This window comes from Calidris pugnax, unplaced genomic scaffold, assembly GCF_001431845.1.
Source record: "Calidris pugnax isolate Ruff unplaced genomic scaffold, ASM143184v1 scaffold219, whole genome shotgun sequence".
NCBI classification, from domain to species: Eukaryota; Metazoa; Chordata; class Aves; order Charadriiformes; family Scolopacidae; genus Calidris; species Calidris pugnax.
In genome coordinates this window covers 4,441,242-4,466,654 of record NW_015094507.1, presented here as the reverse complement: position 1 = coordinate 4,466,654, position 25,413 = coordinate 4,441,242, and the positions used below count along the sequence as shown (strand labels likewise).

General features: G+C 39.4%; 1 protein-coding gene across 1 annotated transcript in view; it reads left to right on the top strand.

Annotated features, from left to right (window-relative positions):
* Positions 1 to 25,413, top strand: part of SLC35F1 (solute carrier family 35 member F1) — a 237,807-nt gene that overhangs the window by 107,481 nt on the left and 104,913 nt on the right. The window lies entirely within an intron of this gene.

The following is a 25,413-nucleotide window of genomic DNA, read 5'->3' as shown; positions in this document are numbered from 1 at the left end:
GTGAATACCAATTTATGTTGGTCTTTTTAATAGTGAGATTTGGACTACAAAACACAGAAAAAGAAATTGGGTTTATATATAGCGAACATATACACATATATAAATACACAGATATATGTTATATTTGATGTCAAGCACAGAGGTGTGACCAAACAGATCAGAAGACTGTAAAAGATTGGGAATAAATCCCACAACAACATTAGCAGAGGGATTACATTGGCATAAGGGAGAGAACTTGATAAATAATGCTTTAAAAAGCAGAATTTAATTCTATTGATAGCACATTCAGATGTTTGTTCATGTCTTCAGGGTTTTGAGTACAGAACTTCAAAGCAGCCATACTGACAGTAACAGATAGTGGGAAAGGCAGGTAAGCTGAGGAGTGAAAAAGTGGAAACAAGTAGAGAACTAGTGGTATTTCAGTTGACAAAAGGCTAGGGATGTTTATGTGATCTTCTCAAAACGTGTCCCTGTGCAGCACCAAGCGAATGGTTGTAGGAAGATGGGAGCATTGACGGCCGAGTTTATTAATAAACTCTTTTGTGATCACTCATCAACTACATGTGGTTTTTGGAAAGTATTTCAAAGCATGCAGTCTGATACTGGTAAATTATCAAAGGAGAGTCGCTGTATGCAGTAAGACTCAAAAGCAAATCTTCATCCTGTAGATTTCATTCCTCCTCCGGGGCAGAGCATATGACAGGAGAAGCCTTTCAGGGACAGTGTGCATCTTTCTCTAGGGATGGTTTAACATGTTTCTTTCATCCCAAACTGCTGAACAAATAAACCTGTGTGTAGGAAGACCAACCTCCCAGATAAAGGCGATGAACCTTGAAGAGAAACCCTATTCCCTCAGATTTATTGAGGATCAAATGTAGATATCTTTCTTTATGTCAGATAATGCCTTTCCATTCTCTCTGAGCAGTCATGATAGAGTAAATGTTTCCAAATGGAAGTCACAGTGCCAAGCACGGCAACTCTGTCAGTAACCTGACTGAATCTGGCTCTCATACATTTAAATACAGCGTGGTTTGGAAGCACATGCTTGATCTAAAGTACAAAACATTTCTATTGAGATAAATGGTGCAGTTAAACTAACCATCAATGATAGAAAAGATTCCACAGATTTTTGCAATTTCCTCCTTTTTGCATTTCACAATATTCACAATTTTCCATACATCTTTTCCATTTTTAAGTGTATGCATATGAATGTGCAATGGATTGCTGTATAGTGTTTTGTTGTACGTATATTTTAAGAACTTAAAAAATAGATATGCTACTGTACCCTGCTGCATTTTCTGAGCTGTCTCTAACACCTCTGGGAATTCATCTTTCGCTTCCGTAAAAGAGATTTACTGTTCCCACCAGGATCTCTGAGGAAAACAGTGATCCCATTTTAAAGCAGGTTCTTCACACAGTGAATAAAGCCCTAAGGAATCGCTGAGCCAATAAAAGGATCTCCTGCTTCCCCTTTGCAATGCCAGGCAGTGATATTTTATTTGGTGTCACATCCAAGGCAAAATTATGTTGGAACAGCGTATTATAATAAAATAATTGAGTTTGTCAAATTTGTTTTATAAGTGCAATTTTCCCCCAGTCGCCTCATTTGTTTTTCTCTCCTGTACACAGAAACTGAAGTACAACAATATTAGAACATAAACTGTTATTGTTTGGTGGGTATCGAGATAGCTCACACGCAGCAAAGATTAAAGTGGCACGACAGCTTTGCTCCCCCTCTCTGGTTATGCTGTAAATAAACAGCATTAAAGATTCATTGGTACAGAGAAATAGGGTCCTGTCTTGGTCCCATCCAGCGTTGCAACATCAGTTGAATTCCCCTGCGGTTCCTGTTGTGTGTAGCCATTGTCCCTCCTCTCTGGTTTTGTAGTGTTCCCCATTGCTGCCCAACAGCTGTGAGGTTGCACGTGGGAAATGGTTAATGTGAATGGGTTTTAGTAAGGTGAAGTGATTAATACCTACATATGTTTCCGTCTGCGGTTGCTGGAAGTACTTTGTGTCCCAGTGGATTAAAAAGTGTTGTACTCGCGCACTGGGGAGTTGCACGGGCCTCAGTAATAGGGTGATCTGGCGATAAAAAAAGGAGGAGAGGTTGTGTGTGCTGGTCAAATGGTGTAGGGGATGGGGAGACCTGGAGCTTCCTGGAGCATGTGGGGATGTTGTTTAAACACAGATTTCGGAAAAGGTGGAACCACGGTCCCAGAGCCACATCCACCCACTGGCCCATGTCTCAGCCAGGCTTTTGATTCACTCAGAAAAGACCCAAAAGGAAGAATGGGAAATTTTAAAGGGAGACATTTGATTAATTTGATCTATTCAGTTTAATTTTTCCCTAAACTTAACAACTGTGGAAATTCATAGTCTAAATATAGGAGAAGTTACTAAAACTCTATGGGGGCTTGCAATAGCATTCAAAGGGGGAAAAAAAGGATGAAGGTTTTTTCTTAATTCACTGTTGTGCCTGGTACATGCTGGAAGGGAGAAGCCATAGGGAGAAAAGATGATAACCTACCTAGAGGCTATCTCTAAGTAGAGAACTAGAGAGCGGAAACTAAATGGCAGGGAAATCTTTGGTCTGGCAAGGGTGGACAAGATCCAAGAGCAGGCGAGTCAAGGTAAACGCAAACTAGATCTTGGATGCCTCTTGAAGACAATCAGATACTGATACGGTTTGCAGTGATTGTAGGTTACTATCACTGGAAATTTAAAAGTCAAGACTGGATTTTTTGTCCTTCAAAATTAAAACCATTATGTATGTAATATTATATTTTTACACAGTAGTAGCCACTTGTTACAGATACATCTATTCAGCTCTTGCTGAAACCTTTGCATTTCTTTTTAGGAATCTGGTATACTTCAAAAATGAGTCATTTCTTCTAATTACTTGTAATTAATAGTTCTGGTAAATGAATGGCATGTCTCATTATTTTTTGTTTCTTTGCTTGCTGCTTCTTCCAGAAATGTTTAGGAGAGATGTAATGCATTCATTAGCAAGAAGTTAACATTCATTTAACATAATTACCATCCTTTTTCCTAAGTGGAAATATTCCCTTTTCAGACCAGAAAGCCATGCTTTAATGAGAATATCACAACATGGGATAACTGATTTTTGTGAGGGAAGAGAAAGGTGCTGAGAATTGCCTGAGGAGAGGGAACACCAAAGCTTAGCATCAACCAGGGAGAGAAAGGTGGGGAACACTATATGCAAATACCTCCTTCTCTTAAACATTAAAATGTCAAACACATATTCATCCAGTAAAATCATTACCTTTCACCAAGAGCAAAAGGAAGATTCATAGTTTTGCTCACTGAAGTATTGCTGCATTCCACACAAAGAGCTATTGTTGTTGCTCCCTGAAAGGAGCGGACTTTATGGCTGCAAAGGATTCACCATTTTGGTTTCATTTGCTAATTCTCATGAGCTGTCAACTGGCAGTTTCTGAAAAACTATATTCACTTTTTCTGAGGTGGACTAGAGCATCCATTTGAAAAGCTGAACAAAGTCAGCAAGCCTAGAGACCACTGAAATTGCACTTAAAAAGTCCAGCTGGGTTATGGACTTGGTACATGCAGGTTGGTTTCACTCACTGCTGCTGGTAATTCATCCAGGACATGGTTAATCAATTGTCTTTTCCACTATGTCTGGTAAGTCAATTCATGTTTGCATTTAGAGATAGACCCAATGTGAAGAGGATAAAGAAAGGCAGGAAACCCTTGCTTGTCTTTAGAAAACATGGGTTGTGGCCCCTTTCATAACGATGCTCATGAAGCGAAGGATAAAGTTTCTGAATTGAAAAAGGGGTTGGAGCAAATAACCCAACAGGACAGGGATATGCCCTTTCGGGTTTCATCCTTCTCCAGTGCTGGAAATTTTTCCTGAAAGGCATGGATGATTGAGTTGAGTCCTCATTTCATCACATCTATTTTAATACACTTCCATAACGTTTGTTGCCTTAATTTTCAACATCTTTTCCAAGGGTAAATAAGGATTTAACATCCCTTGAGGTTGCCCTGCAAGCCTGTCTCTTGTTTTTAACTTTTTTGTTCAGCTCAGGGCTGACCAAAGGAGAATGCTTATTACAAATGGACAAAATGTAGCAGGATGTAATGGCTGAGGAAGGCCTATCAACCCTGGCTTGACAGGCCAGGCCAAATTCTTCATATGTATATCTAGTCTTTCAAAAACCTCAGGGTGTTAAGAGGGGAAATTTGCTTCCTGGAACTGCTGAAATCAGGAATAGAAATTATTCTAATTACATTCTAAATGATAGCATTATAAGACTTGCATGGGGGCCCTTTGGTTCATTTCCTTGCTATTTTTTCAGCATTTACTGCTAGGCTTGAATAGCCTTGTAGCAGGCACAGTTCTTTTAAAAAAAAAAAAAAAAAAAAGTGAGAATAAAGAAGCTTTTTCTTTTCTCTTTCCATCGGCTAAACTTCCCATAGAAGCTGAACAACATCCTCTTTATCAAGATTATGGGTTTCAACATCTTGGCATACTATTTCTTTCCTCCAGTGCATGCCAGCAAGCTGAACTAACAGCAACGAGAGTAGAAAATAAGGCATATATAGGGTCATACTTCCTTACATCAAGAGCATTTATTTGCATGAGTAAGACAAGTGGATTATAACTTGCATTTTGAACTATGAACAATGCATACCTGTGTTTCAAAAGGTCACACATCTGTAACATTCTGTCTTCCATTTGAAGAAATGTACATTGTTCATAGATATCTGAATGAAAGAAAACATCTGTCAGTCTTTTGAGCCACTTTAGAAGAAAGGTGAATCCCAGTTCTGCATCTTACCCATTGTGTAGCCTTGACTTGCATTGACTGGGATTGTATTGCTTAGACATAGCTGTTGTAGAAATACAGACTGATAGGCTGGTACATTATTTGTGCTAAATACAGACTGCTGAATCATGAGAAGACTTTTGTGGAAAAGGCCAGTGAGAAACCAAGCACTTTCTGCTAACAGCCTGAGTGGTTTTTAATTCCCATTGACTTACATAGGAGGGTATGGCAAGCAGCACCCCGTGACATCAAGCACTGTATTTGGTTCTAGTACATTGAATCACTCGAGACTCAGCGTGAAAAGCCACAATAGGACAGTTATGGCTTGGCAGGTTTGAACTAGATGTTAAGAAACAATTCTTCACCGGGTGGGTACTGTGGTACAGGGACAGCTTATCCAGAGAAGTTATGGGATCTCCATCCATGAAGACTGCAGGGAAAGGGGGAGGTTTTTTTTCATCCTAAGTCTAGGATAAGCAAAGCCAAGGCTCATCTGCTGTTGCTGATAGTCTTGCTGTGAGCAGGAGGTTGGACTAGATGACCTCCAGAGATCCCTTTCAATCAATGTTTCTATGATTCTGTGGCTTTCTCAGTAAAAATATGTATAAACTGTGCTCTCATTTTCAGTACGCGCTCTCTCTCAAAGATCAAAGTCTAAGCCATTATTTTTACAGGAAAAAAGTAAACCAGAATCAACACACATTTTTGTTTGATAAAGTGCCAGCTTTTTAATAATAGAGATAAAATTTATTCCCTTGGATCACTAAAGAACAATACAACTGTTATTTCAGTGAAGCAATAGGGAGAATGACTTTAATTTGAATCCAGCTGTTCTTACAGTGAAATTCAAAAGGCAATGTGGGCCATAATGAGGAGCTAAAAACCTGTGGTTCGATAGTCAGTATTGATGTCTCTCTTCCTGATTTCAGGGAAACCATGATTTCATTCTATAGCATGAAGAGCCTCACAAAGACTTCCCAGCAATTAATTTCCTTTTAAGTCCTTTTCTGATGGCTCAAACAGTATTTTAAAATTAATTATGTTGGTTCTTTGTACAAAGATAATTTTTTTTCTATTTGTAATAGATTTATAGAATCTATAGTATAATATAGAAGTATAGACTTCTTGCATGTTCAGGTGCAAAACCTCTGTTTTGCCAAAAGTAAATGAGTCTTTTATTACCAGGACAGGTCAATTAGACTCATGTAATTCTAATAAGTTTTCTCAGAGTTATGACATTCTTTACCTGCTGTGGGGAATTACTAAAAACGTGCTATTCTTCCCTGTTTTGAAAAACTTCCAAGTCTGAACTATAGAAACACAGTCCCCACATCACAAAGTATTCATCCCTGTGCAATTTCTGTTTTGGAAAACAATATTCAGTCCATATAGTGAAAGATCAGGACAGATGGATCATAGTGAAACTAAATTTCATTTGAACTACAGTGAAGTTTTCTAGAGGTTGAAAGTTTCCTGATATTTAATGGAGCTGAGAAGTGCCACCAGTCTCAGCATTACTTGGGTTTAAATGCATTTCTCTGAGTGAGAACAAACATTCTCTAGATATTTCTCCAGTCTTCCTTGCGTACCTCTTTTTTGTATTTCTGAAAAGAGTTTCACAACATTTCTTAAAAGAACACACAAAATATTCTACCTTCCAGTCAGTCATGCTTTCATGACTACATTAAAAAATCAACAAAAAGACTTAAAATGTATAACCAATGAAAGAAAAGCAAGCAGGTAGGAATTCTATGTGCAGCAGAAGATGAGGACTGTAGAAAGCATGTGTGGGGAACAGAGGCAGAAAAGTAGGAGGAGACCTGATTTTGCTTTGCTTGGGGGTTGTTGTTGGTGGTGTCCTGCAGGGAAAGGGGGAGGGTTTTTTTCATTTTGTTTCAAGAGAGAAATCAGAGAAGTAGAAGGATTCTGAGAAAAATCTGAGTGGTGTATTGTATGGCAATGAGGAAATACTTTCTGTTTCAGCAGTAATTAAGGAAGATATAAAATCGAAGCTGGATACTTGTAAATGAGCAAGCTAATGCAATCTGCATCCAGAGGAGCGCTCTGTGCTGCTAATGCTGGTTTGCACTGGGGATGTTCCAGAGAAGAGGAAATAAACTAGTCTAGTACTGGTTTATTAAAGGCCAAACAGGTGATCTAAATATTAATTGTCCTGTCACCTTGCCATTGATTTGAAATAGCAGCAGATCTGGGATCTAATTAATCTTATTAATTTATTAATTAATCTTATTAATTTCCTTAATATTAATCAAATATTAAGGAAAGGTTAAAAATAATTACTTCTAATCAATGTGGGTTTATGGTGAATACCCTTTGTCAAAATAGCTTTGCACCTTTTTTGAGGAGGTTGCTGGTTTAGGGGCAGTCTTGAAGTTGTGTATTTAAATTCCTCTCAGTCTTTGCAACTTGAAATTACACAATTTGCTTAATTAAGAAAGAGTGATCCAAAATCAACATCATACATACATTAAATGGTTTTAAAACTGGCTTAGTGGCAGTTTCTAAACCTGAATGTGTTTCTTGAACAAACAGAATGGTGAATTGCGTGCTATTTTACATTATTAGCAGTGGATGTGGAAGAAATTAGAAAATCATTCTGCATAAAGTTTGCAGGTGATGCAAAGTTAAAGGGGGTCATAATAGTTAAAAGAACAAGTTTCTGTACAGAGTGGTCTGCGCTGATTGCTGTGGATAAAATGCAAGAAAGCAGTAGGGGTTTGTAAAAGGACTATATATAAGAATAAATACCGTAGGCCATGCTGAAGGGATTGTTGGCTCTGTCCTTGAAAGCAGTAACAGAAGTTGAGATATTGCATGTGGAATTAGCAGGGTGTGACCTCCTACTGTAAGAGTATGGTGGAAAAGGGATAATGAGACTTTTTATTTGTGAACAAGAGAATATTGACGAGGGAGACAATGTTAGCACACTTCTTGGTTACAGTATGACTGGTTTTGGGACAATGTGTCCCATTCTACTGCTCATGATTGCTGAATAGTGATAGATCAGAGAAGTTTAAGAGTAGAGCTGCAAGACTGCTAATAGGAAGAATGCTTTATAGTGAAAGGCTGAAGAAACTTGGCCTGTTTAATTAAAGAAAAAAGAAGACCTAGAGGGTGACTTGGTAGAGTTTTTTATGTGTTAAGCAAAAATTGATAACAGAGGATCAGGAAGTATTGGTATAGTGGAAGTTGATGCTAAAGAAATTCCGCTTAGAAAGAATACACATAGGTTTTTAATAATTAGGTAATTAATCTCTGGAATAACTTGTCAAGTCTCTCCATTGCTGGACATTTTTAGGGCAATATTGGATACCTTTATAAAATACACACTCTGTTTCAAACAGGAATTAATTCTAAAAAGTGTCATGACCTGTGTTAGACTAGAGGTCAAACTAAATGATCATGTGGGTCCCTGCTGACATTTTAGCTTATTATATCTATATTCTTTTGTTGGAACTTAGACACAGCTCAAAGTGATCAAATGAAAAAAAAAAAAAAAAGTTAGAATAAATACCTGCAGTAATTGTATTCATTCGAGTTTTCTTCTCATACATGTCGGCTGTAATTGTAACAGACAGCTTCACAGGAAAAACCTTTGTTTGCAAAAAAGCCTTCTGCGGTACCTTCCCAACCAGAGGCAGCTTGGACAGGATGCCAGGTCACAATGAGCACAATTGGTTACACAGGCAGCCCAGCCACTGGTCCCTCGTAAAGCTCTTCTTAGAAACTGATTTTCCTTCAATGTATTTTGAGCTTTATTTTCCAATTTTTCAGCTAAACTCAAAGTGTATAGATTGATATTTTTTTTTCTTTCCTTTTTATACTTCTTCTGTTATAATAGATAGCTAACCATAAACATTATATGACCTGGTGTTAGAAAGTTGAAAATACAAAAATTCACACTCGAAATAAGGTTCAAATAAGCATTTCTTCAAATAACTTAATTAGGAATTTGATGGGTTCCCGTGCTCTGCAGTCAAATAAAACTGGATGTCTTTCTGAAAGAGGCTTTTGTGCAAGAAGTGCTGATTTTGTCCTGGGGTTGTTCCTTAGAGTGCTTTGGTGTTATGTGTTATACCCAGGAATAGGTTGCATGAATGGATTGTTTTAATTTTAATATCTTAGCATGAAAAGTATCAAGCTGTGTATTTTTCTAAATGTCCTGTATTGCTTGGGTTAGCTGTTTGATGTGAACCTGCCTGAATGCTAGGATTGGGATCAAAAGAATTTTGTCAGAAAAAATGAAGGAATTCAAACAGGTAAATACTAGACCTTTTAAGGATGGGAATTATGAAAAAATAATTTAAGAATAACTTGGAGGTTGCATTCTGTCTTGTCTACATCTATGCTGTGATGGTTTACTCTTCTCAAAAGTGATATTTGGATTAAATATTACATTGAATGTTGAAAGTTCAGAGACAATAAGTGCAGGAAGAGAGTTTGAGAGGACTCACTAGTAGGTAGCCAGTGAAAACCTACTGAGATATGAAAATATGGAAATGTTGCTTCTTGCTACTGGATGTGGAATTAGCTGGTGTATGAATAAGTTTCTTCTCTGGGAATTTCTTCTCAGATTGTGAACCTTGCATACTTTGGGTATGAAATTACACCTGATGTTTGTTTACTTGACAATGAAACAAGAAAGCACTTACCCTGGCAATCTGCATTGCCATTTGCTTCAGGGAATTCTCAATGACAAGAAAAATGATTGGATGCAGAGGCTTTCAAGCCTTACTCTGATTTCACTTTAAAGAATCTGGTTTTCTCTGTGTCCTTTTTTAATTGATTGAAGTAAGAAATAGAGACAAAGAACCAGGTTTACCTCGAGTGAGACTGGACATGCCATCATTGAATTTTGTTGATGTAAATTTCTCCTGTGAGTTACATTCTGACCTCAGTAACCTGTATATTTGTATGGAAAAAATTACCTATAAAGTCCCACGTGTATAGATCATCATTGTAACTTTGTCTGTGAAGAAGTTCACCAAGGTAGAGGTTTGCTTTTAAAATACACATTCTGAACTGCATTCAATTCCTGGCCTGAAACGCCAGGAGGAAGATGGAAGAGATGAAAAGAATGGACAAAATAGGAGGCTTGAGCTGAACAGGCATCATTTTTAAATGCCTGATGAATTTCATCCAGTTTCTTCAGAACTGTTTCTTCAGTCAAGAGCAGGGGGGAATAGGATTGTGAGACACTCAGCCTAAGCTGTGTCAGCGAAACCTTAGAAGAAGGAAAGCACAAAGCTTCAGGAAACTGCAAATCAATATAACCAAGCAATGAAAGCATTTTTATTACAAAGAACCAAAAGCTGTCACACAACAATAGGTACACTGAAAATGGCAACAAGGAAAGTTTAAGGCTTTAGCTGTTCCAAGAAAATTGTGAAAAATAAACCACAGTTACAAAGAGACAATACAATACGTTTTCAAGGGCTGAAGGATGTCTTGCCCACAAGGAATTAGGAGGGGTGAAACCACCAGCACTGGTGGGCACCTTCCACTGGGTTTTCTTGTGAAAACTCTATTTTTGTATTGCCTTTCTGTTCCTATTCTGTTTTCTACATAAAGGAAGGCTTTCTGGTAGGTGCTGGTTTAATATATGAGAGTCCTCTCTTGAAGATTTTGTGACCTGAACAAACACAGCAGTCACTACTGGAGAGTAAATTGAGGGAGAGCTAGCTGAGGATAGCCATAGTAGATCTATGGTAGAACTGGGAATAGATTTTGGGGGAAAAAATCCCATAATTAAGGACCTCTGCCTGCTTTTCCTGATCCCCACTGCACAGGTAAGACCTGTGAATGAAGGGCCATAATTTGCATCTCCTAAGCCAGGCTGGACTACTGGAGTGCTACTTCTTTCTGGCCTTGCAAAAATAATCAGACACAATAGAAGCCCTAATGTGCTCACCAGAAGGTTGGAAGCTGAAGGGTTGCTTTTTTTATTTTTTTTAAACTGCTTGACAGCTGCTTGACACAAGCTCAGCAGGCAGCATGGCCTCAGCATGGTTGCTGCTCCACCTTCCAAGTTCTTGTTGTTGGGCACAGGCAGAGGGAGGGCAGAAGTGTCTCAAGGTGAGACATCTTTACTCCTGTGGTTGTGTGAGGCTTGCTAGTGTTCCCCCATATCCAGCCCTGTGGTGGGTTGACCTTGGCTAGCTGCCAGATGGCCACCAAGCTGCTCTCTCACTCTTCTCCTTCAGCAGGACAAGGGGGAGAAAGTAAGATGAAAAGTTATTGGGTTAAAATAAAGATAGTTTATCCCATATAGTTTATGACCCCCAAGGACCTTGCAGACAGGTGGTTCCCTTAGCAATTTCTTCCTCTTCTCACAAGAGTGCCAATTCCCAGCCATTCTCACCTCCTTCTGAACTACAGCAGTGCACCCCCTCCCAACTGGGTAGTCCGCCAGTGCCCTAAACATTCATTAGACTAACCCAAAGATTAAGCAAGCAATTAAGCAAAGATTAAGCAAGCGATTACTTTGATGTTTCTCATTGATTTGATCTCTCCTTGTGCTCAGTCAGCAGCCCCTCAGCAGCCCAAACAGTCCCGTCTCCATGTTTGGGCATTAATTGTTTTGAGCAGGTTGTGCAGAGGGATTTGTATATTTATTATTGTGTAAACTGCATGGTCTTCATTTGCTCAGAATGTTGTAGGTACAGGACTGTAAAAACATTGACTTTTAGGTAATGTTTGTGTGGAAATGAATGTTATTGTTGTTATTTCTTCCTTATCAAAGTCTTGTTTGAGGAAAGAAATTATGTTTAGACTCCCATAAGTAGTTTGTTCCACATTGTAAACTGGGTTTTTAATTCTGATCTCTGACTATGAAAAGACATTGTCCATTTGGTGAAAAAATACTCTTTCTTGAACTGAAATACTCTTGAAGGTTTCTGAAGCCACAGCTCTTGAATTGTTTTAAACTAGAGGAGGATAAATTGATATAATGAGTCTTCCTAATCTCTAATTGCCATAGTTTGATGAATTTCAGTATAGCATGTTTCATTAATACTATATAAGAAAATGATTTGCAGGCAAATTAAGTGGTTGACATAGGTACTAAATAATAAAAGCATATAAATTAAACTCAAGCACACAATTAATTACAGGATTAATCTCTCTTATCTGGTCCCATGATATCTCTCAAGTATGCCTGCATATACATAATCGTATTAGTTAAGCATGAAAATTTATATGTACACCTTAATATGATACTGGTAAAGCTGAACATTTGAAGGGCCATTGTCATGCCAAATTTGTTTTTGTAGGTAAAGGTATTTTTGCAGCTGCAGTCTTCTGTGATGTTCTTTCCATCTGTCTTCCCAAGAAAATAAATCTTCTTTATAAAGAACAGAATCTGAAAAAGCAGAATGACGTCCTGTTCAGTAAATCATATCTATTATATTTCACAAGTCTAAACAACTTTTCAGCCTTGTTCTGTATTTCCCTGCTCCTGCTTGGGCAGGCCACTGGGATGTTTTGACCTGCAGCCAAATTTCTGTGTGGGGAGCTGAGGGGTGAGTGTGGTGGCCTTAGGAAACACGCTCCCAAATCACCTTAGCCTCAGGTCATCTGTGGTGCAAGCTCCCAGATCAGCTGCACCTGCTTAACTGGGATATAAACATGGATAGATGTGTTCAAACTGGGTTTTATAAACAAAAGCACTTGACTTATACAGAGTAATTTAATTACAATAGAGTTAAATTTTAGTTTAATCCATAAGTGAACTAAGGAAGGAAAGGAAAAGCTGTTTTATTTTTTTACATCTACAAAGTCTTTAGGTGCTTTACAGCCCCATACGGCCCTTGTCAGATAACCCCTTCCAAACATAAATTAACCAGTGCATGTTGCTCAAAACCCACGTGTAAGGTACCTGCAATCAGGTTGCAGTATGGCCTGCATGAGCTTAATCCCTTAACCCAGCGCTTGTGCCGTGTCTGATGGGTATGTCATATGATTCACTCATGCAACTTAGGGAATTTCTGCATTTTCTCTGTTTCTCTTATTTCTTACTAGGAAAAAAACCCCCATCAACGGAAAATTAAGTGCATATTGTTGCAGTGAAATCCTATTTAATGGCTAACTTCAATTCCAAAGGGCAAGGAAATAGAGAGCTAAGGCTGGGATTTCATCCTTCGGTTGTAACTACAGCCTTAGACTCCTTTCAGAGGGTTGGTTTCTGGAAAGAAAATGCTATCGAATAACACAGAAATTCTTCCTCTTCTTTTTAATGCTAACGGTGGGTTTATGCATGTATTTTTCTAACAGTAGCTGTGTAAAGCTTTAGAACAGAGGGTCTCAAATGTCATGGATGCACAGGAAATGATTTAATCCCTGATTTTTCCTCATACTTTTCATTTCAACTGTCAGACTGACCTTCTGCTCTCTTCACTCCCGGCACAGATCTAAACTGTGCAGGGGGGACGAAACAAAATAAACTTGCCTGCTGAAGGTTGTGACCACACTTGTCTATGGCTGGGAGGCAAAAGATCCTCTGCTAAAGAAAAGCAGTTGGTTTGTGAGGAAGCCTCCCTGCACCCCAATAGACTTTTTATTCTGTTTTTGAGAGGCCATCATTTTGGAGAGATGGCTGAGCTGGAATGGCATCCTCGGTGGCTGTTTTTGGAGGAGATGGGCTTCTTCAGAGGGCAGTTTCAGCTTGTGCAGGCGGCTGTCTGCTCCGTGTGTGTGAGGGTGAACCAGTGTGAGTGCTGCTGGTGGAGCAGTACGTCCAGAGCAATCCAGGGGATGGTACAGGAGTGCCATTTTCCAGTGCCAGGGATGGGGAGATGGGCAGATCTGGCAGATAAGGGGAAGAACAGAGCTATTCCTCCCCCGTACCCGCCACCCTCAGGAGAGCAGTGTGGTGCTGATTAACTTCCAGCATAAGCTGGGAAAGCCTCATGAGGCAGATCTCATTTAACTGCAGCTGGATGTCGATTCTAATCCATGTTCTCCTGGCTCAGGAGTGCATTTTGGCCTGCCATCGCCCTGCGTATGGGAAGGAGATGGTGTATCAGCCACACACACTGAGGAGACACTCAATGGCCTGGTTACAGCCCACTCATTGCCAGTTCAGGGCTGGGAAAGCAAAAATATACCCAAATCCTACTAAGAATATCTATTGTACATGACTTTCTATTCTTGCATATGCAAAATATAGATGCTAATCTTATGGAGAAATTGCAGTAAAGCAACCTGTGAGGAAGGGAGCGTAGGCAGATCGATGCTCTGTTAAAATGTCAGACCCATTTTATCTCCTTGAAGAAGACCTTTCAGCTCCCCTTTCTTCAAAGGTTTCCTTTTACTTTAAGTGAGTCATCATTCTCATCTTTTAGGTTATCGGTGGCTTTGGTCATACATTTGGCACCACAGCAGGATCCTGTAGGCCAGGAATTTCTCAATCCTGACCCTCTAAAAACCCACAGTTGACACCTTCCCAGATCCCTCACATTTGTTTTTTATTTCAAACACCTTGCAATTTAAAACTCGACTAAAACTAGCAAAAATGAGATCAGTGCCCTTAAGTTTTTTCAACTGAGCCTGTTCCATCATTGTGTGTCAGGTCTGCAATAAATTTACAATGTTGACAGAGGCAGTCATGCTGTTTCACCGAATTGAAAGGGAGAGAGGAAGGGAGAGATTTATCTTGGATCCTAAGGGTACAGCAGCAAGCAGTAAGCCAGAACCATCACACTCATCTCTAAAAATGAAGAACTTTGTGTTGCAGATAGCTGGACTTTTCATTTAGCAGGAGGTAAATTCTCTCCAGTTGTAATTTCTACTCAAAACACTGTTTTTCTTTTTTAATTATATATAGTAGAAATTTGAAGGCAGATGCAGAAGTTTGGACCTCCCATGTAGTTTTGGCTGGGTAATGGCCAGCCAAAATGATCGGGAAGGGTGTATTTAGCCTACTGGGCTGCAGCCCTGGGGTAGTACCTACCTGAACCAGGAATTCACTCACTCTCCATCTGTGCCTCCGCAGTTCCTCTGGAGCTGGAGCACAACTTCTCTTCCGGAAGGTACTCTGCTATGTGAAATAGCTGAATCCTTAAATTGTTTGCCTAAGTAGCTTCTGTGGTCTCATTCTGAGTATTAACCACCAGATCAGAGGTAGATCTGATCGGTGTGTTTTCTGTTCCTCCTTCATGGAATTGTGCCCCCATGAAACTAAACTAAAGCCTGCAAGTATGCAGGCTTCACAGGCAAGAACGAGGTAGAGAAAGGCACTCACTGAAAAGGGGAAAATTCTGGCCTCTGTGCATTGAAGAACTGTTGGGAAAAAATGCATAAAATTTTAATGTCCTTGCATTTCTCATAATATCCATGAGCAAGCAACTTTGAGCATTACTCCTGCTTGAGGGGCCGCAGATTGAGGCAGTAGCAATACTAACCCACGTGGGAATCAGTGAAAGAAGGTCAGGGCCTTGAAGAGTGGAAGTCAGAATGAGCCACAGGCACATGAGCATCTCTCCTTTGAAGTAGTTGGAGAAAGTGCACAGCAGCTTAGTGCCGTGGTTGTTGAAATGCTAATGTCGGTATCTTTTGTCTTTCTGTACCAGGGCCGACTTAAGGACATTTTTCATAAGATTTCTTTTACGTGTTTTAAGCACGTAGACAATAGTTGGAATTTACTGTAAAGAAAGTTCGCGTTTATAGGAATTACAGATGCCTACTTCAGGAGAAAACATGGCCTACTTAAGCAGGGATTTTTCTGCATTTCAGTGTTATTGAAAACATCACTGGTAATTTTCAGAAAAATTGCAAAAAAAAAAAAAGTAATAGCTATGTTCTGAAGCCTTATATATATAGTTAGTTTTAGCCATGCAAAAGATTTTGCAAATCCAGGCAGATCAGTTTGATTTTTAAATTAAACTTTTACATTAGATATGAAATGCTCTCTAGAACGAACTGTCATTTTAGTTAATATCTGCATTTTGAAGATGTACTGATATTAAAAAAAAAGGAAAAAATCTACATCTAATAAATTAACTACTAGTTTTAGTTCCCCAAAAGCCAACCATGATCTTCACAGATGCACCTTTGCACTTTCAATATTCATACCTGGTGCTTTTTTAACCTCTGCTTTTATTGGAGAAACAAATAAGTTCCAATTACTTTAGGTGCCTACTTGTGGATGGACAGCCAGTACTTATAAGTGCTTACACTTAGAGTTATGGATTTTATAGGGACAGAAATTCAGGAACAACTTTTGCAATTTTCAGGAGCATTAGGAAAAAAATGAAATCATCCATCATACCATCATACTGACTCACATATATACCATTTTCTAGGAACTCTACCTAATTTTCCAAGCCTACACTTCTTGATTCTGACAACACTGAATTAAGTTACAGTAGCATCTATCAGTTGAGGAATCTTGAGTCATTTAAACTTGTTTTCCATCAGAGTGTTCAATCAAGATTGGCTTATCAGTGGCAGGGGTATAGCAGGAGCTGTAACACTTCACCTCCTTCTTTATCAGCTGTCTCTCAATAGCTGTAAGACTTAGTCCATAAACTCCCATCAGTTTAAACTGTATTAGCACTGTACAGTAATGGCAAGAGAGCAATAAGGAGTGATGTTGTACTTCTTAGGGCACTAGTGAGCTATTTTTCTTCATACTGAGAATCATCCAGGTCTATTACTGTAGGCTCTCAGCTCCTCTGAGAAAACTGTGAGCTAATGATTGTCTTAACTGAACCAAAACTTTTAAAACCTTTTCTCATATTATCTAAAGATATTCATCACTGTATTTATAATGTCCTGAGCCTCAGGCATAAAAACCACTGCAAGTGAGATGAACTAATGGAATTTGACAGAGAACTTAGTTTTCTTCAAGAGACAGAGAGCCGTCAGTCCTTCCACATCCCAGTTTCTTCCAAACGCGGAAAGCTCAGACTGGTGCATTTGGAACAGAATAATAACAAATATCTATCTCATAAAAAGACTGTGTGCTTTGTTCTTGAATTATAAAAATAACAGTGATCAGCAGCCCAATGACTGCCTAGCTTTCATAGACTAAAATGTAATATTTTCAGCAACTGTCATGTTTCCTATGGAGTTCTAGCCTAAGAAATTACAGCTCACACTTAATCCTTACTTGAGTCCCTTATTCTATTTCTAAGAATAGCAATCTCACTTTTAAAATTAATTTCCAGAAAATTATAGAAGAAGACTTCCTTGTTTAAAAGTACCATATTCCTCAATTTGTGTTTGTAACTAGTTTTGTAAGCTCTCATGTGGAAAGTTAATTCTGTCGTTTATTATCCCAATTTAGATAAAATCTTTAGATCTAGGAATCTTAATTTCTCTAGTCATACTTGGGTAGACAGTGACAATTTATAAAAATGTACGGCCTGCAAATAGCTTCAGACAGTTTATTTGGCCAAAATAACATGAAATGCAGTGGTTTTATCACATGGTCATCTATAATTATATTTTTTATTCCAGCAGAAAGATTGGAATATTTTTGGTCTATTCAGGGCTCCTTAGACTGGGAACTTGCCAAAAACTGTATATGGCAAGACCTTCATTCTTAAAGAGAACAGGCTTGTGGTGCTCCAAGTCCTGTGATTCGTAGCTGAAAAAGCACTAGGAAATTGCTGATTGGAAGGCAGCTGGCTGTTTCAAAACTTAGGCATATTTTTAGTATAAACTTGCATTTTTTGCTTTGTTTGCTCGCTGGTAGGATGAAGCTGACTATTAATAAGTTGCACCAACACCCTCCTGCCCTCTAATTTGCCTGTAATGATTTACCACTGTACTCCACCAAGATAGTAGCGTAGAAATTTTGTCACCATACTTTCCTTTGGTATTTTTAAATGTGTTTCTTATTAAAAAAATTTAAAAGTGCCTTCTTTGCACTTATAGTCAGTGCAGCACATTGTCTCAGCAGTATATTGCTAAATGTAAAGTGCAGGGGTAAGTTTTATCTGTGTAAGAATAGTCTCAAAAAATTCCAGTTCCTTTGTTATTAAGGAGTTGTAAAACACATGTATTTGTGAGCATATGTGTGAGGGATGTGTGTGAAGTTGGGGTAAGAGCTTATCACAAACAAAATCCATTTTCACGAATTGCTGTAATTGGCAATTCACAGGAGTTGGGAAGTTTATTAGGTAAGATCTTAAGAAATCACTCCAGAGACTCCCGAGATCTGCTGAATGTGATTCTGCTTTGTTTTTATCCAAAGCCAGCAATCTGTGCTGGTCCCCCAAGCTGTCACTTAAAAGCAGCAGAGCCCGAGTCAGCCACAGCCTTGGGGCCAAAGTACCTAGACCTTGAATTGTAGTGAGCTCCCCAAAAGGCTCTTAAATTCCAGCCCAGTAGCATTTGAATAGCAGTTAGAACCTTAACACTTTAAGCAGAAAAACCTCGGAGCAGCTGGAAAAGCCAAAAGGTGAAGGATAACAAACACATGCAGCTCTCCCCTTGCCCGGCACGTTCTTCCAGTCAACGTGGTGACTGCTGGAGCTTCTCCAGCTCTTGAGAAGCACCCTTCCCTGCTCCTCAGGGCTGTCCGTGGGACATGGCAGGCTGCAGCCCTCGGCTTCACACCGGGACTCTCCTCTGTCTGCCCAGGCCTTGTGTAGCCTTCCCCCTGAAGGGAGAAACAAACAACCCCACTTCCCTCCTGTGGGACCTCTCCAAGTCAGTGAGTCAGTCCTGGATAACTGGGAACGTGCAGATGCAGCCAGTGCCACGCTATCCAGAGCTTCAGTCCCCTGAGGAAATATCTAGAAGATTTGGTCCAGAGCCAGAGTGGGAATAAGGAGACGGTGAGGAGCTGGGGAGGCGGGAAGGATGAGGGTGATGAGAGCAAGATGGCTCAGAGCTCCTCTCTTCTCCCCAGCTTAAGGCATACAGACTTTTAACTGCCATGAGAAGGAATGAATGAATTTTGTACTTCTGGCACACCTGGAAAGGCTCAAAGCCTTGCTTTAAAAAAAAAAAAAAAAATTTAAAAATTAGGTATTTTTTATCTTAGTTGAGGCACAGAGCAGAAAACAGATTAGAACTCATGGGTAGCGTTTTACTCCTTTGCTGGGTTTCCTTCAAAAATTAGGCCTAGGCTCTCAAGGCCTGGGAGCTTTTCAGACCAGCCTGTAGATTTGAGATGCATGGAGTCCACAGTGCTGTCCTATCATAAAGAGATTGAAGTGTTTGCATTGGGAAAATAAAGACAGAGAATCTGCATTTCTTCTGAGCATCAGTGGGAGCTTGAGGTGCTCCGCAACTTACCGTGTAGAAAATTCACCCTTTGTGCCAAGATCAAGCACAAAGCTTATACATCATTTAAATGCAACTGAAGATTTCAAAATAATGACTCAGTAGGAATTAAGTGATGGATAGGCTTGGTGTTGCGTGGGTTTCACTCTCTGGTTTGTTATTAGAGTTATTCATATTCTAATGCAGCATATGGGTTTAGCTGGGATTCAGGCTTTGGTATTTCACTGTTCAATGATGGCTTGATGCCTATCTGCTGAAGATATTTTAGGTTGGCTTGTTCTTCCTTGCCAGTATATTAAAAAAACCTTTTGTTTAGGCCTTCAAGACCATTATATTTTTCTTGAGACATCACCTACTATGATCATGGAGAATGTATACTGTGGGAGTAGATGACCAATAGAATAAATGTGGTACGTGTGCCAATGGTGTTATTATCAGTATGTATGTGGGGGATTTTGGATGCTCTTTAGTGCTATGAACATTTTATTATAGAATATTTGACTACTTCTGCAAATTGCTCTAGCGCAGTGTGCGGCAGCTCTGATGCATTAATTGAGGATACTTGCTACAATCTTTACCTTATTGAGAGAGGCAGATGAGGGAAAGGCTGCATGTACCAATTTGTAGAATTTATCTCCTGTGTAGCAGACATGTCAGAATAATGGGAAGATATGAAAAATAAGTTTCCCTGCAAAATTAATGTAGAATCTTGTTCTCTAGTTGCAATCAATTTCAGAGCAAAGCAGGAATAAGAGGAGGCTTCATATGTCATGCAGACCTACTGGAAAATCTGCAGCTTTATCTTTCAATGAGAGGTCAGTTGATTGTACTGAAAAAAAAGTTTTACCAAATCTTGTTAATTCATTCTTTCACAAGCTGCCTATGTGTGCATTAAGTGCGAACGGGCAAAATACGCAAGCAATGTCCATGTCCTCATTAAGCAGCTACTGAAATGTGGGGTGGTGTGGGAACGTACGAACTCGGTCACAGTGGAAGAAGCCACATCCTCTGTGTGTGTGTGTGTGTGGTGTGGTTGTGTGTGTGTTAGTATTTGAGGTTTTGACATGTGTGCCGTTCCTGCTTTTCCTATGGTAATGTGTGTCAATGTTTTTATCGATAGGTGTTTAAGGGCTTAAAGGTGGAATCTTATTTTAAACAAGTTTGACTGGATCCTTATAGGGGCATAACTTCAGCTCACTTTGAATCAAAGCTTTTAAGACCTTGTTTTATTTTTCCTTGCGTTTTTATAGAAACATACTAAAATGCACTCAAGTGAAGAAGCTTGGCAAAATCACAGTGCTGTGACAGACATCATCAACTTCGCTACGGCATAGCAGTAATCAGTCTGTAAATGAAGTGTATCTGTTTTTTCTTCTTTTAAATACACGCTTGGAACATTTGGAGCCATAACTTTGTATAGCAGTCATTACCATCATGGAGGAAGTGTGGTCCTGCCTTCAGGCCTGCTCTAACAGTGCTGTGGAGCAGCCTTTACAGATGTGTTCCTCTAGCGAAATCTCAGCTCAGGAAACAGACTGCTAATCTCTTGTCTGCTGGAGCCTGTGGCATGCTGAAGGATTAACACACCTCATGCTAGAGATTAAAAGTAGCAGTAGCCTCTGTTCTTTACCCTCTGAGGTACTCTTTTGACTGATGCAGTGGGGACCTATCAGTGGAAAGAGACCAAATAAACTACAAAAGAGAGGAGGGAAAGCAATTAAGTTAAAAGAAAACTGACATGGAGAGTGCTTTAAAACAGGGTTTAGTGTCAGAATAAAACAGGCTTGAATGTTTAAATCACTTGGCCACCCTCTGCATGTCACTGATTCTCCAGCATACAGCAGCTGGTGTAGCCCCTTCTGACTGTTGCACTGCACTGATTTTGTGTTGTGAATGGTGTTTTAATGTTCTGGAGAGGACATGAAAATCAACTAATAGTCAAAACTAAATGTTTTAACTTTATGAAAAATACAAGAGAACCTGAGGATAGCTGTTTAGTACTTTATATTGTGCCAGTGTATATGTGCTAGGAACAGAGCACCAGCTTCAGAGTTCTTTAATATAAGAGTGTCTGCTCTCTGCGTTCAGAAGTTTATGGCATTATCATGGCTGATAAACAAGGAGAAACTCAAGTGACAGAAATTTCCGTATGCCTGGAGGAGCAAGTAAAAATGATGCACAGCAGCTACCAGCCCAGGCATTTAAACACAATGAAATGGCTCCCAATGCGAGGATGAGGCTTTGTCTTTTGGTTCCACTTGTAAAGAAGCGATAAAGAAGTATGGTTTAATTTCTGTTAGGGTATCATAAAAAAACCAAGACACATGCCTAGCAGTGTGACACCTGGAGGCTTAGGAGTAATTCTGACCTACTTCTTACTTCAAAATACCCATCTGACTCAGTAGGAACCGTTGGACAGATTAACTAGCAAGTGTAGCTACAGTAAAATTAATTTGATTGGTTCCAATGCAAGATTTTTATTCAAGCAAAAAAATCAAGGAGCAGGCCTTAAATTAGTGGCTTACAGGAGAAGAATGTCTTCTATTTGCTCTATATTAGTGAATGACTGTTGATAGAATGAGAGGAAACGGCCTCAAGTTGTGCCAGGGAAGGTTTAGATTGGGTATTAGGAAAAATTTCTTCACCAAAAGGGTTATCAAGCATTGGAACAGGCTGCCCAGGACCGTGCTTAAGTCGCCATCCCTGGAGGTATTTAAACGATGTGTAGATGTGGTGCTTAGGGACATGGTTGAGTGGTGGACTTGGCAGTTTAGGTTAATGGTTGGATTTTATGATCTGAAAGGTCTTTTCCAAGCTAAATGATTCTATGATTCTATGCATTAGAATAGAGATTAGAGTTGAGAGACAAGCTGAAGATCTTCCTCTGTTTTAACTTGACTTGAGTAGATGCGGTTGATCTTAGTGAGGAAAATGGGATTTTTGAAGAATTGCTTTATTTTGAGTTAAGCATAATACAAGTAGAGAAATAGACTAGCACTCAACTAAAGATAAATTGGACCCTGAAAGGCAGAAAATCTCACTTTTATAAAGCTTTTTGTTGTCAGACTCTTTTTTGGTGTTATGTTTGAAGGCACTCAAACTATATAGCTTTTCTTCACGGTATGAATGAATGTTGCTTCCTCAGTGAATGAATGTACTACTGAAGCCAGCATGATAGACCAAAGGCTTAGGGAAGAAATAATTCTTTGTGCCAGCCTTTGAGTAGTGGAGAATATGAAAACCAACGGGGAAAGTGATGCAGGTAGGAGCCATGTTGCATATTTCAACAGTATTATGATATTTAAGAAAGATACTAATGAGTGCCAGAGATGACAAGAGTGACTTAGTTGCTTTTTGCTCTGTCTAAAGGAACTAGTAGGTTTTCCATAGCCATTGAAGGCTTCTTTTCAATGTTTGCTTGCTGCTGCTTCTTAAAAAAAAGAACGGGTATGTTATTCTTCTCATCCAGGCATTAAAGGCTCAGGAGCTAAGGCTCTTATCATTGTTGCCAGGAAAAATGAAATACAGATAATGCTATCGGGCGTTTTCTGTGCAATTCGGGCATCTTACACTCGTTATTAGGGTTATTGTATTATTCTTTGTTGCTGCTGACATTGTCACTAATTAAAACAAATAACCAAAGATTTGTTTCTACTTTTCTGCTTGGAGAGAGATGAATTGTTCTCTTTCATTCACTCAAGGCAAAAATCAGCATTTAATTGATATTGTGCTTTGGTTTCTCTTATTTATTCAGTTCACCTGTTTTCCATGGTAGTGGGTTAGTGTCTGTTGCAACCTACACTGATGAGAGGAGAGGAGCATGCCACATCTTCTGTGCCCTTACATGTCATTCATGTCTGTAGTGGACATATCTTTAGGTATTGCAGGAGAGTTAATGTGTGCATAAACAGTTAAGGAATAATTATAAAATGGATCATCTTTTCTTGAAGTCTGAGCACTTTGTGGACGTTTGAATTAGTTTTGCTTGAACATCTGACATGCTACTCTTTGCACCGAGGAGATAAAAGAAGAGATGTATCTTTCTATGTCACGTATCATCTGTGAAATGTTTAACTAAGTTCTGGATGGAGGAGGAACACAACAGCTTGATTTCAGAATAGGTTTTCTTACATAATTAAAAACACCAAATGTGTGCAAAAATCAGAGACAAGCAGTACATATCAATATCATTTATGCAGTCAGTGTTTTGAAAGCCAGTGGCATCAACAGTAGTGCTTGCACTGGTTTTCCACAAAGAAGTTTTCTGCATTTTTTACATTACTATTATTCAAAAGGCAATAGCACCTACCAAAAGGCTGTTGTAAGATACAGAGATTCTACTCTGATCTACATCCAGCCTTTATGTACAGCCTTGAAAGTGTTTAGGTTCATAGTCTTGATTCTTGTTCATGTCTGTTTTTACTGAACTCCTAATTACCCTTTGTCTTCATTGATTACTTCAGTAATACAATAGTGAATGGAATTTTTGACATATTTTGTAACTGACCTTCTTGTTTATATGTTTCTGAAGTGTAAAATATAGAAGCTGGGGCTTATATATATGTATATAGAGACATAGCTGAGGCTATATAAGTCTGTAGATGGATGCTTGAACTTTTTAGGAGAACTGCCACTTGTAGATGCAGTTGAATGACATTCCAGAGAATCAACCATGAAAACAATATGTCTGTTTTATAAATTGCAAAATGGCAATGACAGAATCAAGAGGTACTCCAGAAAGGGCTAGAGTTACCATACACGCATTGAAAAATTACCTGGTGGTTTTTTTTGTTGGTTGGATTTTTAATATAGAGGACTGTACTGCCTGGTGACATGCCTGAATATAGAGAGCTGAGATAAAGAAGTTATGCTTTTTATAAGACCTCATCAAACTTCCCACTAGTCTGAAAAAAATGTAATGATTAGTGATGCCCAACAGCTAACTGCCATACGGAGCAAGGAATATATTATGGGGAAAATCTTTTCATGAGTGAGGATATATTTAGCTTTCTGCAAATCTAAGTAGGATCCAAGATGATTCTTTGCAGAACAGGTGCAGTCCCACAATGGATGTAACACAGCATTTGCTCATGGGCATAGCTGAGATACAGAGCACAGCTAATAACCACCTGCATCCCATGTAAAGCAGGTGACACGTTTAGAGATACAGATTTGCAAACACTTAATTTACTAATGAAATAAAACTGCAGTAGGCAAGAAGACAGCCCTGTGTGAAACTTCATTGCAGGAGGAGGACGTAGGAAATGCTAACCAACTAAATGAAGAACTGTAAACAAGTTTACAAGATTAATGTGTGGATTTAAATTGCAGTCACTATTCATATTTCCTATTCCATGTCAGCAGGATAGCAGGTAATGGCAGGAACTGAGGTTCCATAGTTTTGGCAGCATTTGCATCGTAATCTCAGATGTCATCTCCATGGAGCATATTTGTTTCCCATGGTTATGTTTCACAGTAGAGTGAGTAATGTGAAAGTAGAGGCAGCAGTTGTGGAGCCTTGCTACTTATCCAGCAGTCGCCCGTCAAAACACAGGGGTTAGCGCAGTAAAGTTTGTTCTCTTACTCTCTGTGTCAGGCGGTTTGTCAGCAAGGTATGTTAGCTGAATACAACTACCCAACCTCCTGTGCTTTCCAGTGTCTGTTTGGTTGAATCACACCATGACTGACACCGAGACACATTAGTGGGAGGATTGTTTATGAGAAAAAGGGAAACAAATTTGACACTTGAGTTTACCAGGAAAGTTGTTGCGGGAGCACAGATGCTCATTGCTGCCGAATACGCACAGCCGAGGTCAGGGGAATCTGTCAGGGAAAGCAAAGCAGCATTGAAGCAATTTTTTTTTAAGCGTCTGTCAGAGGAGCACACACATGAAATACTGTTAGAGCTGAACAGAGTGCTGCCCTCCTTCCACTACTCCTTTAGGATTGCCTGATCCCTTTGCCTTGTACCAGGCTCTAAGGAGACATTGCAGACCATGTTCATCTCCCACCTTCCCCTCTCCTTCATGGCTTCCCCCAGGGACATATGGCTCCTCTTTTCTGGGGGCTGGTGACAGTGACAACAGTAGCCCAATGGGCTTGGACTAAACATCCCCTTCCAATGTCCTTTTGCTCTTCCTTGCAGTTGTACTTCTCTTCCAGGCCAACACTTTTCCATTTAATTCTTCTGCACGGGAAGGCGTAGCTGTGGAGCAGGCCTGGTCAGCATGAAAGTACTGACACACGGGGAACCTGGGAGACCTCCTACAGGCAATTTAAAAAGACACATATTGCTGTGCTGCAGGTATAGGAGAGCCTATGACAAAAATTGGAAAAGCGGGAT